Source organism: Arvicola amphibius, chromosome 4 (genome assembly GCF_903992535.2).
Source record: "Arvicola amphibius chromosome 4, mArvAmp1.2, whole genome shotgun sequence".
Taxonomy (NCBI): Eukaryota; Metazoa; Chordata; class Mammalia; order Rodentia; family Cricetidae; genus Arvicola; species Arvicola amphibius.
The window spans coordinates 71388704-71400966 of record NC_052050.1 but is presented as its reverse complement, the minus strand read 5'-3'; the positions used below and the strand labels follow the sequence as shown (position 1 = coordinate 71400966).

The 12263-nt window shown below is 41.7% G+C and overlaps 1 pseudogene; it reads left to right on the top strand.

Annotated features, from left to right (window-relative positions):
• Positions 1 to 372: 372 nt before the first annotated feature.
• LOC119812820 lies at positions 373 to 1294 on the top strand (annotated as a pseudogene).
• Positions 1295 to 12263: the final 10969 nt, after the last annotated feature.

The window sequence follows — 12263 nt, the reverse complement described above, 5'->3', positions numbered from 1 at the left end:
GCATCCTTGCTCCTTGTGGTTATGGTTTCCATCACCACAGTGTGCATCACTGAGAGCAGGAAACCAATCAGGGTCCCATCCGATGATGTGCTGCACAGTAAGGACAATCCATTGTAGACAATGGAATGGTGATCTAGCCTGCTTGTAGGTCCTGATGTTTCTGGAACTCAACCTGACTGCAGGTTTAGAACAAGGATTCTTTGTGTTTTCAGCCTGCACCAGGCAGGCAGAGTTAACAGAACATAGACCAAAGGAAGGCAAACGTGCCAGGCTTCACACAGCTTCGAGTGACTCTGTGGGCTCAAGTGACCTCAAAGTGCCCCCATGACAGCAAGCATTGAATTGCCTTCTGTTTTGTGAGGGTGAAGGGCCATGGGCAGTTCCAACACCAGTCTGGAAGGTGGCTTCATTCTGATGGGCTTCTCAGATTGGCCTCCACTGGAGCATGTCCTTTTTATCTTCATTTCAGTTTTCTACTTCCTAACCATCTTTGGCAACTCCACCATCATCACAGTCTCACGAATGGATCGTCGACTACAAACGCCAATGTACTTCTTCCTCAACAACCTCTCCTTCCTGGACCTCTGCTACACCACCAGCACTGTGCCTCAGCTCCTTGTCCATATTTCTGGAACTGACAAGACCATAAGCTATGCTGGGTGTATGACCCAGTTCCTCACAGTGCTCTTGCTGGGTGGAACTGAGTGTGTGCTCCTCGCGGTGATGGCTTTTGACTGCTGTGTGCCACCCACTACTCTACACTAGCATTATGCACCCTCTTCGCTGCCAGACGTTGGCCATCTCCTCCTGGATGGGAGGCCTTGTGATCTCTGTGACTCAGACAGTCCTCATCATGACCATACCTCTCTGTGGCCGTGACCTGAACCACTTCTTCTGTGATATGCTTGTTCTCCTGAAGTTGGCTTGTGAGGACACAGGGGCAATAGAGGACAGCCTGTTTGTGGCTGGGATCATAATGTTGGCCTGTCCTGTAGCACTAATTCTAGGGACCTATGCACACATTGGTCATGCAGTGCTGAAGATCAAGTCAATGACTGGGTGCAGAAAGGCTCTGGGGACTTGTGGGTCCCACCTTGTGGTGGTTTTCTTTTTTTATGGCTCAGCCATGTACACGTATCTCCAACCTGTCCATGGGTTTTCTGAGAATGAGGGAAAGTTTGTTGCCCTTTTTTATACCATAGTTACTCCTATGCTGAACCCTCTGATTTACACCCTGAGAAACAAGGATGTAAAAAGTACCGTATGGAAGGTGCTTGGAAAAGGAATAGACTAGGAATACGGGGAGAAAGGTGTCTGGATAAAATATTGTATAGTATCTCTCACACTGACAAGAATTCTGTGCCCAACATACTTTCTCTTAGAAGTGAAACAAAGAATTTTCTGGGATGGGAGCAAGCCTGATTGATGATATTTCTATAGGGACTTTCAAACAAGAACTGTATTTTTTTAATGGTGTTCTTTAAACTGAGAGGAAAATAGACATTCTTAAAAAGAAAACATTAGAAACTATTAATCTTGTAGCCAATAATAATTATAAAAATTCAGAATTCTTTATTATCATAAACAGTACATAAGCCAGCTGCATCTCTATAAAGACTAAAACACAAAACAACTAAGAAAAATTAAGCAATATAAAATATGTAAATTATAGTAGAAAAGTGTTATTTTCATGTTAGTACATTTTCTTTCATTTTTTTTAATCTATGTGTTTATGTCATGTTGCTCTCACATCAGAATGGTTTGTCCCAAAGCAAATGATGTTTTTTAAAGTTCATGGTAACCACAGACCTATAGTACAAAAACTTCTGAAGGTAATAAACCATCAAAATTATAGAAAATTGCTTAAGAACAAGTGTGACTATCAGAGAGAGAGAGAGAGAGAGAGACAGAGACAGAGACAGAGACAGAGACAGAGACAGAGAGAGGAGAGAGCTACAACAATACAAGTAAGTCACAATGGTCACCTGTTGCTACTGATGAGTCATTGGATGGTTAATACTGAATCGATAAAAATAAATATTTAAGAGACTCAAACATATGTTTCTTTGAGAAACTTGCGTCTTCTAAGAATATGCAAACTAAGAGGCAGACTAAGCTTTGTCATGCACAGCAGGCATGTGGCATATACCTGGGATCCTGGCACATGAGTGGCTGGGCTGGGAAACAGGAAGTGCAGGAATGTGCATGCCTCCAGAAACAAAACAGCATGAGTGTCATTGTAATGATGAGACAGGCAGGCAATGCAACAAGAGGAAAGAACTCAAATGCATGTATTCAATATCAGAGCATCCAGATCCATAAAGAAAACACCACTAAATAGAAAACGAGAGAGCCCAATTTACTGCAGGATTTCAGGGGTCTTTCACACTCTACTTGCATCAGTGGGTGAAACATCAGGAGAGGAGATAAGCAAAATCACATGCTAGAACAAAGAGATGCAGCAGACGTCCACAGATTTCATAACACACTAGCGTTTTTATTCTCAAGAGAATAGGAAAGAGACTCTGGGATATTAGATGAGAAACTATGAAACAGGACTCATCAAAAATTTTAGATTTGTTTATTTTATTTTATGTACAAGAGTGTTGCTGCCACATGTGTATTTACATCATTCATATGTGTACCTGTTATCCACGTGGTCAAAAAAAGAGTGTTGGACTCCCTGGAACTGGCTAGTGTGGGCTACCACGTGGGTGCTGGGAATGGAAAACAGGCCCTCTGCAAAAGCAGTAAGTGCCCTAAACCACTGAGTCTCCATCCCTCAACAGAATGTTTAATGAAATCATGTTAGAGCTTGTTCAACATGTGATGAAACTAGACTCAAGAGCAAAAAAAGCTCTGGTAAGTAGAAAAATACTTGAGAAATAAATAACTTATTTTTAACAACCAATATGACAAGGGGGAAATCAAGAAAGACATTTTTAAGTATCCTGAAACAAATAGCATTGGAGAAATTATCCAAACCTCTGTTATACAACAAAATCAGTACACCCGTGCACACACACACACACTCCAACACACATATGCATACACACCACACATACCACACAGACACACATAAATACTACACATGCCACACAACACAACACACACTATGCAAAAAGGGCAATAAAACTCAATAGACATCCCTCAAGAAGATACATATGCATGGCCAAAAGGGAGGTAAAAATATGCTCAATATCATGAATAAAATTAAATTAGTATGTCATTGAGGGTAAAAGTAGCTAAAGGGACAGCCTGTGAAGTTTTCATCACGGGGAAATCTAAATTCAATGACAATGTGTGACTCAGTTTATTTTCCCCTTGGCATTCACGTGTTTCTGTGGAATCACTTCAACATAGTGCTTGAAGTTCTAGCGATAGCAATACGACAACATAAAGAGATCAAGAGGATTCGAATAGGAAAGGAAGGAGTCAAATTTTCATTATTTGCAGATGATATGATAGTATACATAAGTGATCCCAAAAACTCTACAAGATAACTCCTACAGCTGATAAATACCTTCAGCATACAAGATCAACTCAAAAACTCCTATACACAAAGGATAAAGAATCTGAGAGGAAAAACAGAGAATAGCCACAAATAGCATAAAGTATCTTGGGGTAACACTAACCAAGGAAGTGAAAGACCTATTTGACAAGAACATTAAGTCTTTGAAGAAAGAAATTGAAGAGGATACCAGAAATGGAAATCTCCCATGCTCTTGGATTGATAGGATCAACATAGTAAAAATGGCAATCCTACCAAAGGCAATCTATAGATTCAATGTAAACTCTAGACCTTGAGAGAATGATAATCAAGTTTATATGGAAAAAAACCCAGGATAGCCAAAACAATCCTATACAATAAAGGAACTTCCAAAGGCATTACCATCCCTGACATCAAGCTCTATTACAGAGCTACAGTAATGAAAATAGCTTGGTACTGGCATAAAAACAGAGACGTTGACTGATGGAATAGAATTGAATACCTGGATATTAATCCACACACCTATGAACACCTGATTTTTGACAAAGAAGCTAAAATTATACAATAGGAGAAAGAAAACATCTTCAACAAATGGTGCTGGCATAACTGGATGTCAACCTGTAGAAGAATGAAAATAGATCCATATCTATCATCATGCACAAAACTCAAGTCCAAATGGATTAAAGATCTCAATATAAATCCGACCACACTGAACCTGATAGAAGAGAAAGTGGGAAGTATCCTGCAATGCATTGGCACAGGAGACCACTTCCTAAGTATAACCCCAGTAGCACAGACAATAAAAGCAACAATGAATAAATGGGACCTCCTGAAACTGAGAAGCTTCTGTAAAGCAAAGGACACAGTCATTAAGACAAAAAAGCAACCTACTGAATGTGAGATCTTCACCAACGCCACATCAGACAAAGGTCTGATCTCCAAAATATATAAAGAACTCAAGAAACTAGACATTAAAATTCTAAATAACCCAATTAAAAAATGGGGTACTGAACTAAACAGAGAATTCTCAACAGAAGAATATCAAATGTCCAAAAGATACTTAAGGACATGTTCAACTTCCTTAGTTATCAGGGAAATGCAAATCAAAACAACTTTGAGATACCATCTCACACCTGTCAGAATGGCTAAAATAAAAAACACCAATGATAGCTTATACTGGAGAGGATTTGGAGTAAGGGAATACTCATCCATTCTGGTGGGAATGCAAACTTGTGCAACCACTTTAAAAATCACTGTGGTGGTTTCCCAGAAAACTGGGAGTCACCCTACCTCACGATCCAGCAATACCACTCTTGGGAATATACCCAAGAGATGCCAAATCATGCTACAGAGCACTGGACTGAGATCCCAAGGTCCAGTTGAAGAGTGGAAGAAGGGAGAATATGAGCAAGGAAGTCAGGACCACAAGAGGTGGTTCACCCACTGAGACAGTGTGCCTGAGCTAATGGGAGCACACCAACTCCAGCTGGACTGGGAATGAACGAGCATGGGATCAAACTGGATCCTCTGAATGTGGTTGACAGTGGGGCAGACTGAGGGGCCAATGATAATGGCACTGGGATTTGTCTCTACTACATGTACTGGCTTTTGGGGATCCTATTCTGTATACCTTCCTAAGCCTGGATGGAGGAGGGGAGGGCCTTGGACTTCCCACAGGGCAGGGTGCCTTGCCCTCTCTTAGGACTGGAGGGACTTGGGGGAGGGGATAGGGGAAGGGGAGGAGGAGCAGAAGGGAAGTGGGAGGAGGGGAGGAAGTGGAAATTTTGATTGGTATTATTTATAAAGTAATAAAAAATAAAAATAAATTTAAAAGTTAGAAAAAGGATTTTGAAAAGATAGAAGAAATAATAAATGTTTGAGGAAATACATGCACTTAATCTGATGTAGATATTATTACTTTTACAAAAATGTTGTATAATATACTCTTAATATGTATAACTCAAGGTTTATACTTTTATGTGTTGGGAGTAGTGAGACCCCACATCCTGAATTGCTTGTAATCCCCTGATCTGAGTGCCTACAGCTGCTCTGAGCACGAGACCTTCAGGAGTTCCTGATGGCAGGAGAGTGGTTTTTGGTGGGTTTGGCTGAGGCGTGGCTATCTCTATATAATCTGCCCCTGAACACAATAAAAGGGGCATTCTTGGGAAATTCAAGGATGACCCGTGTCGCTGTCTCTCTGTCTGTGTGTGTCTGTGTATTTTAACCTCCAGCCCCTTGCCTGAAGCTCAGTAACTGGGTAATAGCGCACAGAGCGCAGACACGGGGACGCGGTGTGTGGCATTTATGTATTATACAAAATAATTATATATATTCTAAATGTGTTTGCCTAACCTTCATAATTATTATTGGCACTAGCTCTCAATCAAAACCTTAAGAGGAGCTTTGAAACACCTCTTTCCTCAGTCTCTCCAGCTAGTTAGTTAACAAGTCTTTGTCTGTGACTTGAATATATATCAAACTCATCTGCTCATCTTTTGGACCCGTGCCCCTCTGATAAGCTTCCCTCTCAAGCACACCATATTGCCCTAAGCTGCATCCAATAGTCTGCTCAGAGTTACCTTTTGTTTCCTTTTCTGTTTTGTTTTGTGACTGAGTTCCTCTGTAGCTTTAAGAGCCTGTCCTGGAACTCACTCTGTAGACCAGGGTGGCCTCAAACTCACAGAGATCCACCTGCTTCTGCCTCCTGAGTGCTGGGATTAAAGTCATGGGCCATCACCGCTCAGCCCCAGCATTACCTTTTCTATAGGCAAATGTATGAGATACACTAATAGAACCTTATAGGCTGGCGGGCTACTGTTCCTTGATTGAGTCCTGGACTCTTCATCCACTCCATGTGAGCCTCACTCTCTTCCTTAACTGATTCAACATCAGTTTTGTTAAGGAAAGAGAATGCACCACAGCAAAATCCAGATTACGTTCTAGACAGTTCTGCTGCATGAGATGTGAGCTAGATCGTCTGCCCAGCAGTGTCACAGGAATAACTCTGGGAAAGCCTAAGAAATCAATCACAAGCCGTCCTAGGCAAAGATGCGTTCCTTTCTGCTGACCAGATACAAACATCACATTGCTAACAGACGCTGGAAGAGATTCAGTGCATAATCAAGGGACACTGATTGGGTCACCTAACCTGCCTGTCATAAATGGGACTATCCTAGGTATATGTAGGCAGATGTGAGCACTATAAAGAGCCCGGAGGAGGAGCAAATCTGAGATGTGGAAAATGTGGTAGTCTTCACATGAGACATGGAATTGGTGTGATTGGTGAAGGCCTGAGCAGGACTGGGGTCAAAGTAGGGAAGGGCAAGGACTCTCAGGCAGCAGAGTCCCTTGAGCAAATAAGAAGCTGTGTTTTGAGGAAACTGTGAATATTCAAATTGATCTGGCAGAGCGTGGGAAATAGAAAGCACTGAGGACTGCGGGGCAAATCGTAAAGGGCCAGTCATTGAATTATAATTTGCCACAATGGACCCAGAGGTCTCCATGGACAAGCCTATTAATTAACTCCCTCTCTGCTATTTTCTAGAGTCCTGTCCTATCTCCCCAAGAATATGTGTATTGAGACTTTGGGGTCAGGAAATGAGGTGATGATATACCAGCTAAGCATTAGGGTCAGAAGGAGGCAAAGGAGTTGGGGTTAAGAATGCAGAGTCTAGGTAATAAAGATGACCCCACCTTCTGGCTTTGGCATCAGCAATCTCTACTCTCGGTGAGGAAGTGGACCGCCTGCTGTGGCAAATTCTCTAGCAGAGTAACTCTGACTTGAGTCCCTCTCCCTACAGGTGGCACCAGGAGCCAAATGGAAAATTTCTTTTTCATTACCAGTGGATCTCACCAGTGGCCTAGTAGATCTCATCTCTCCTTGATGCCAATAGAATCAATGAAGTTGAGAGCAGCTCTTTTCTGTCCTTGAGCTCCAGGTAAGTGCAGAATGGGTGGCTAGTCAGTCTTGACCATAACAAAAAAATCTAGGAGATGAGAAATAGCCCACAGGTTAATTAGCACTCAACTCCACCGCATTGGGTGCACACAGTTCATGTCCACCAAAAAACATGTTGTACACTCTTGGAACAACTGGATCTCTATCATGTGTTCACCCCCTCTCCACTCTGTACAGGGCACCCATAATACGCCATGCATCATTTTCAGTTTTAAACTTTATCAGTTGCCTAAAGTATTTTTAAATAAAAACTGTAAGGGTTGATATAAAACTGTTTTGACCTCCCTTTCAAAACTTCAACACCACAATGCCAAAGCTCAAGTACATTGAAAACATCAGAGTCAGGCGATTAAGAAAGAAGCAATGCAGGAGTTTGGAAAAACAGAAGAGTTTACTGCAAAGGACACAGTAGAGGGGAAACCTCACAGATGGAGACAATGCTGTGTGTGCAGAGGCACAGTGAAAACAAGACATTTTCAATTCATTCCAAGTGTCACATACACACACTCTAATCAATCTCTTCTTGCATAGTTTACACCTGAAAATGGAGGTGTCATTATTGAGTACTTGATGAGAGTCTTATAGAACACCCAAGTCTACTGGGATAAAATGGGGTACTGTGTAGTTTCTAGTGTGGAAGGAATGGGGTTCATATCAGAAAGCAACTAAGTCTGTAGTGATGGAGACGGATAGGATTTGCTCATATCTTGTAAGGTTTTATGACGTGGTGTTTCTCTGAAACACTAACACGGAATCTACACACATACACACATCCTCGAAGGCAGTGAAACCAGTTGCAACTTCAAGAATACATGCTCTGAGTATTCCAAAGTCTCTCGCTCTTTGCACAGCGTTCAGCTGGACCTCACCTTTCCTATTATCACCTTGGAAGTTAGAGTTCACCTTGTAGAGAAGACCAGGGACCACATCAGATCATGATCAAGCTGCTTGTGAGCTTTCTATTAGGATTCAGTGAGGGCCAACGTTCATGTTATTGTACGACTGCTGCCAAATTCCCAGAAACTCTTACTTACAAAAGGGTATACTGTACTGTATATGGATTATTGTTTCTTTTCTTTTTTACTACAAATAGCATTATTTGTCAAGCAATATCCACATGTAGTGTCCAACATTTGTTGTGGATATTTATTTCATAAGACTGTTTTCAACCTCTATTTTTGCTACTTCCAGCAAATGATTATCAGAACACACACCCCAAACCCATAAAACCCAAAATTAGAAAACATGATATACAAACAAAAATCAAGAAACATTTTTTTAAATGCCCGAACAAAATAATATGAGAAAAAATCTACAAAAAATAGTATTCAGTTTGTTTTGTGTTGAATCTTCTGTGGGGCATGCATTTATATTAAGTATGGCTTATAGACTCAGTGAAATTCAATTGGAGAAAAAAACAATTTTTCCTTTTTAAGCAGCTGTCAGTTGGAGATAGTGTCTCAGTTAGGAGTAGGAGCTTGTGCCCAGTTCCCCCTTTCAGCTCTGACACCAGTCTGACTTGAACCTGTGCATGCCCCATGCATGCTGCCAAAGTCTCTGTGAGTTCATATATGAGTCAGCCGTGTTCTGTCAAGAGGGCACTGTTTCCTTGGTATCATCCATCCTCTCTGGCTCTTACAGTCTTTCCTCCTCCTCTTCCAATTGTTCCCCTGAACCTTGGAGGGAAGTTTGATGAAGACATCCCACCAGAGGCGATGAAGGATACCAGGAGAACAAGACCCTCTAAAAACAACTGAGCAAAGCTTATATGAGCTCTCAGAGACTGAAGCAATATGCCCAAGGCCTGCATGGGTTTGCACCAGGTCCCCTGCATACATATGAGGCCCCCCAGTTTAGTGTTTTTATGAGACTCCTGAGGGAGTGAATGGGTAAGTCTCTGGTTCCTGTGTCCTCTCTTGGGCTCTTTTCCTTCTGACGGTTTGCCTTGTCCAAATTCAATGTGACTTTTTTTTATTTTGTAATATTATACTTTATTTATTATGTTTTGTTATCTTTTAGAAGCCTGTTCTTTTCTAATGAGAGGGGGAGTGGATTGGATGTGAGGAGATGTGGGGAGGAACTGGGAGGAGTAGACAAAGGGGAAACTGTAATCAGGATATATTGTATAAGAAAAGCATCTATTTTCAATAACAGAGACAGAGAACAATGTAACAACCAAAATTATTTGCCTTGGATTTCCCAACCTAAGCTAATGAATAGCTTTAATCTTAGTTATATTCTCTTCCATGCCCCTGACCTGTGAGTGAGTGAGTGTTCATGTGTGAGTGTGGTGAGTGTGTGTGTGTGTGTGTGTGTGTGTGCGTGCGTGCGTGTGTGTATGTGTGCGTGCGTGTGTGTGTGTGTGTGTGTGTGTATTGCATGTGCTTTTTCTTTTTCATTCTGGGTGAGTTTGTTGTTTTATCTTCTGTTTTTCTAAAGAGAGAAAGTTGGTGTGGAGTTGAATGGATGGGGAAGATTGGGAGGACCTGGAAGGAGATGGGGAGGGAAAACTGTGATCCAAATATATTATATGACAAAAATTATTTTCAATAAAGAAAAGAAAGGAATAGGTGGTTTAAGAAGGAAGTTAAAGCTGGGCAGTGGTGGCGCACGCCTTTAATCCCAGCACTCGGGAAGCAGAGGCAGGTGGATCTCTGAGTTCGAGGCCAGCCTGGCCTACAAGAGCTAGTTCCAGGACAGGCTCTAGAAACTACAGGGAAACCCTGTCTCAAAAAACCAAAAAAAAAAAAAAGGAAGTTAATATGGAAGGAAACAGGAAAATCCTCATTTTCTCCAGAAAAAAAAATCAAATTGTACGTTCAAATTGTGTCACTATATTCTGAAAATAACATTAAATCAGTGTGTGAGCTGAGGGGGGAAGCACCGTGAAAATTGTCTGACATGAATGATTGCTGACCAAGCTTATTGCTTACTGTGTGCATTTTATTGACTGCGACTGTACACACACCTGGGGAGCTTGGGGTTTTAGTGGAGACACTTAGTCTTTACAAGTACACAAAGGGCCGTCAAGACGACTCAGAAGATAAAGGACCTTGATGGTAGCCATGAAAACCTCAGTTCAGTCAGCAGAAGGGATAATCCGTGCTTACAGCTGTCCTCTGACCTCCACAGTCATGCCTTGGCACACATGGACATTCACATACACACAATGAATAGAACGTATAACATGGTGGGAAGAGGTGGTTAACACAGGACGTTTGAGGGACTTTCTGTTAGTTGGTAGCAATGGTTGCACTTGGGGAACAGGACTGTCAAGCCTGATGTCTTGGAGCAGAAGCTGACTGTTCACAGGTGGCAGGGGTAGCCCTTGACTGGGAGAAAGACTGTGTAGAGAGGATGGTGCTGTGCCTGGTAGTTCAGGTTTCCCACCGATTGTTCTAGATGTGTGATTCAGTGAGATTCCCTTGGTACTAAAGGAGAAGTCCTAGTGCCCAAAGGATGCTAGAAATAGCAAAATAATCTCGAAATGTTCTGTTAGTTGTTAGGAAGGACTGTCTTCTGGAAGTTAATCCTCTTGTTAGCATCACCCTAGATGTAAGTCGCTAGAGTTGCAGAGAAGGAGAGGACAGATGAGGGCAGGGCTCTTTGCTGTTAACACCACGTGTAGAGCATATTCAGTTATAACCAGGGGTCTCTATGTGTTCACTTTTGATAAAGTAGCTGTGTTTATTGTACACGGAGTACCTTCCAGAGCATCTAAGCTTTATAAACATCCTAAAGTGACCAAGTATGTTGAGAAGTAGAGCTAGTGAATTAGCCAACTTGTAAATATGTTAGCATTGATGGGAAAGATGCTGTAGAACACAGAAGGATCAGACCATCTTTGGACAATCTGAGTCAGGACATGTGCATTTCACTGCCAGCAGAGGGGCAGAGGGAAGCTCATAGGAAGAAGTCTGCTTAGGTGTGCTCAGATTTACACCTTGAGGAGAACCTTTGGTGTGTGTGCATCTTCTGGCCACATCCTATGAATAGATTAATCCAGGGGGATCATATTTTCTTGCTAATATTTTAGTGTGTACTGATACAAACTCTTAGAAACACTAAAAAAATGAGCATGATTGATGATCAAGAATAGAGATAGAGATAGAGATAGAGAGATTAGATATAGATATAGATATAGATATAGATATAGATATAGATATAGATATAGATATAGATGATAGAGATAGAGATAGAGATAGAGATAGATAGATATGCATGGACTTAGAGGAACAAACACTCAGAACATGGAACACAGACAATTGCTGATCTTTCAAATATATAAAATCAAATATGCAAGTTGCAAATTGCTGTGTATAAAGATTCTTAGTAAGAATTCAACTGTTGAAGGATCATTCAGAGGCTGGAAGATGGCTCAGTGGGTAAAGTGTTTGCTAGCAAGCATGAGAACCTGCCCTAGGTCCTGGCTAGGGTTTGGTCTTACACATCATCTCAGCTCTAGTGCCGAAGTTGCTAGTGTGTTCATCACTGAAAGAAGGAAACCAGTATGGTTCCTATCAAATATGGGCTGCACAGTATAGACAATTCGTTGTAGATAATTGAATGGTAATCTATCGGGCTTGTAGGTCCTAATGTTTCTGGAACCCAACCTGACTGCAGGTTTAAACAAGGACTCTTTGTGTCTTCAGCCTACATCAGGCAGGCAGAGTTAACAGAACATAGACCAAAGGAAGGCAAACGTGCCAGGCTTCACACAGCTTCGAATGACTCTGTGGGCTCAAGTGACCTCAAAGTGCCCCCATGACAGCAAGCATTGAATTGCCTTCTGTTTTGTGAGGGTGAAGGGCC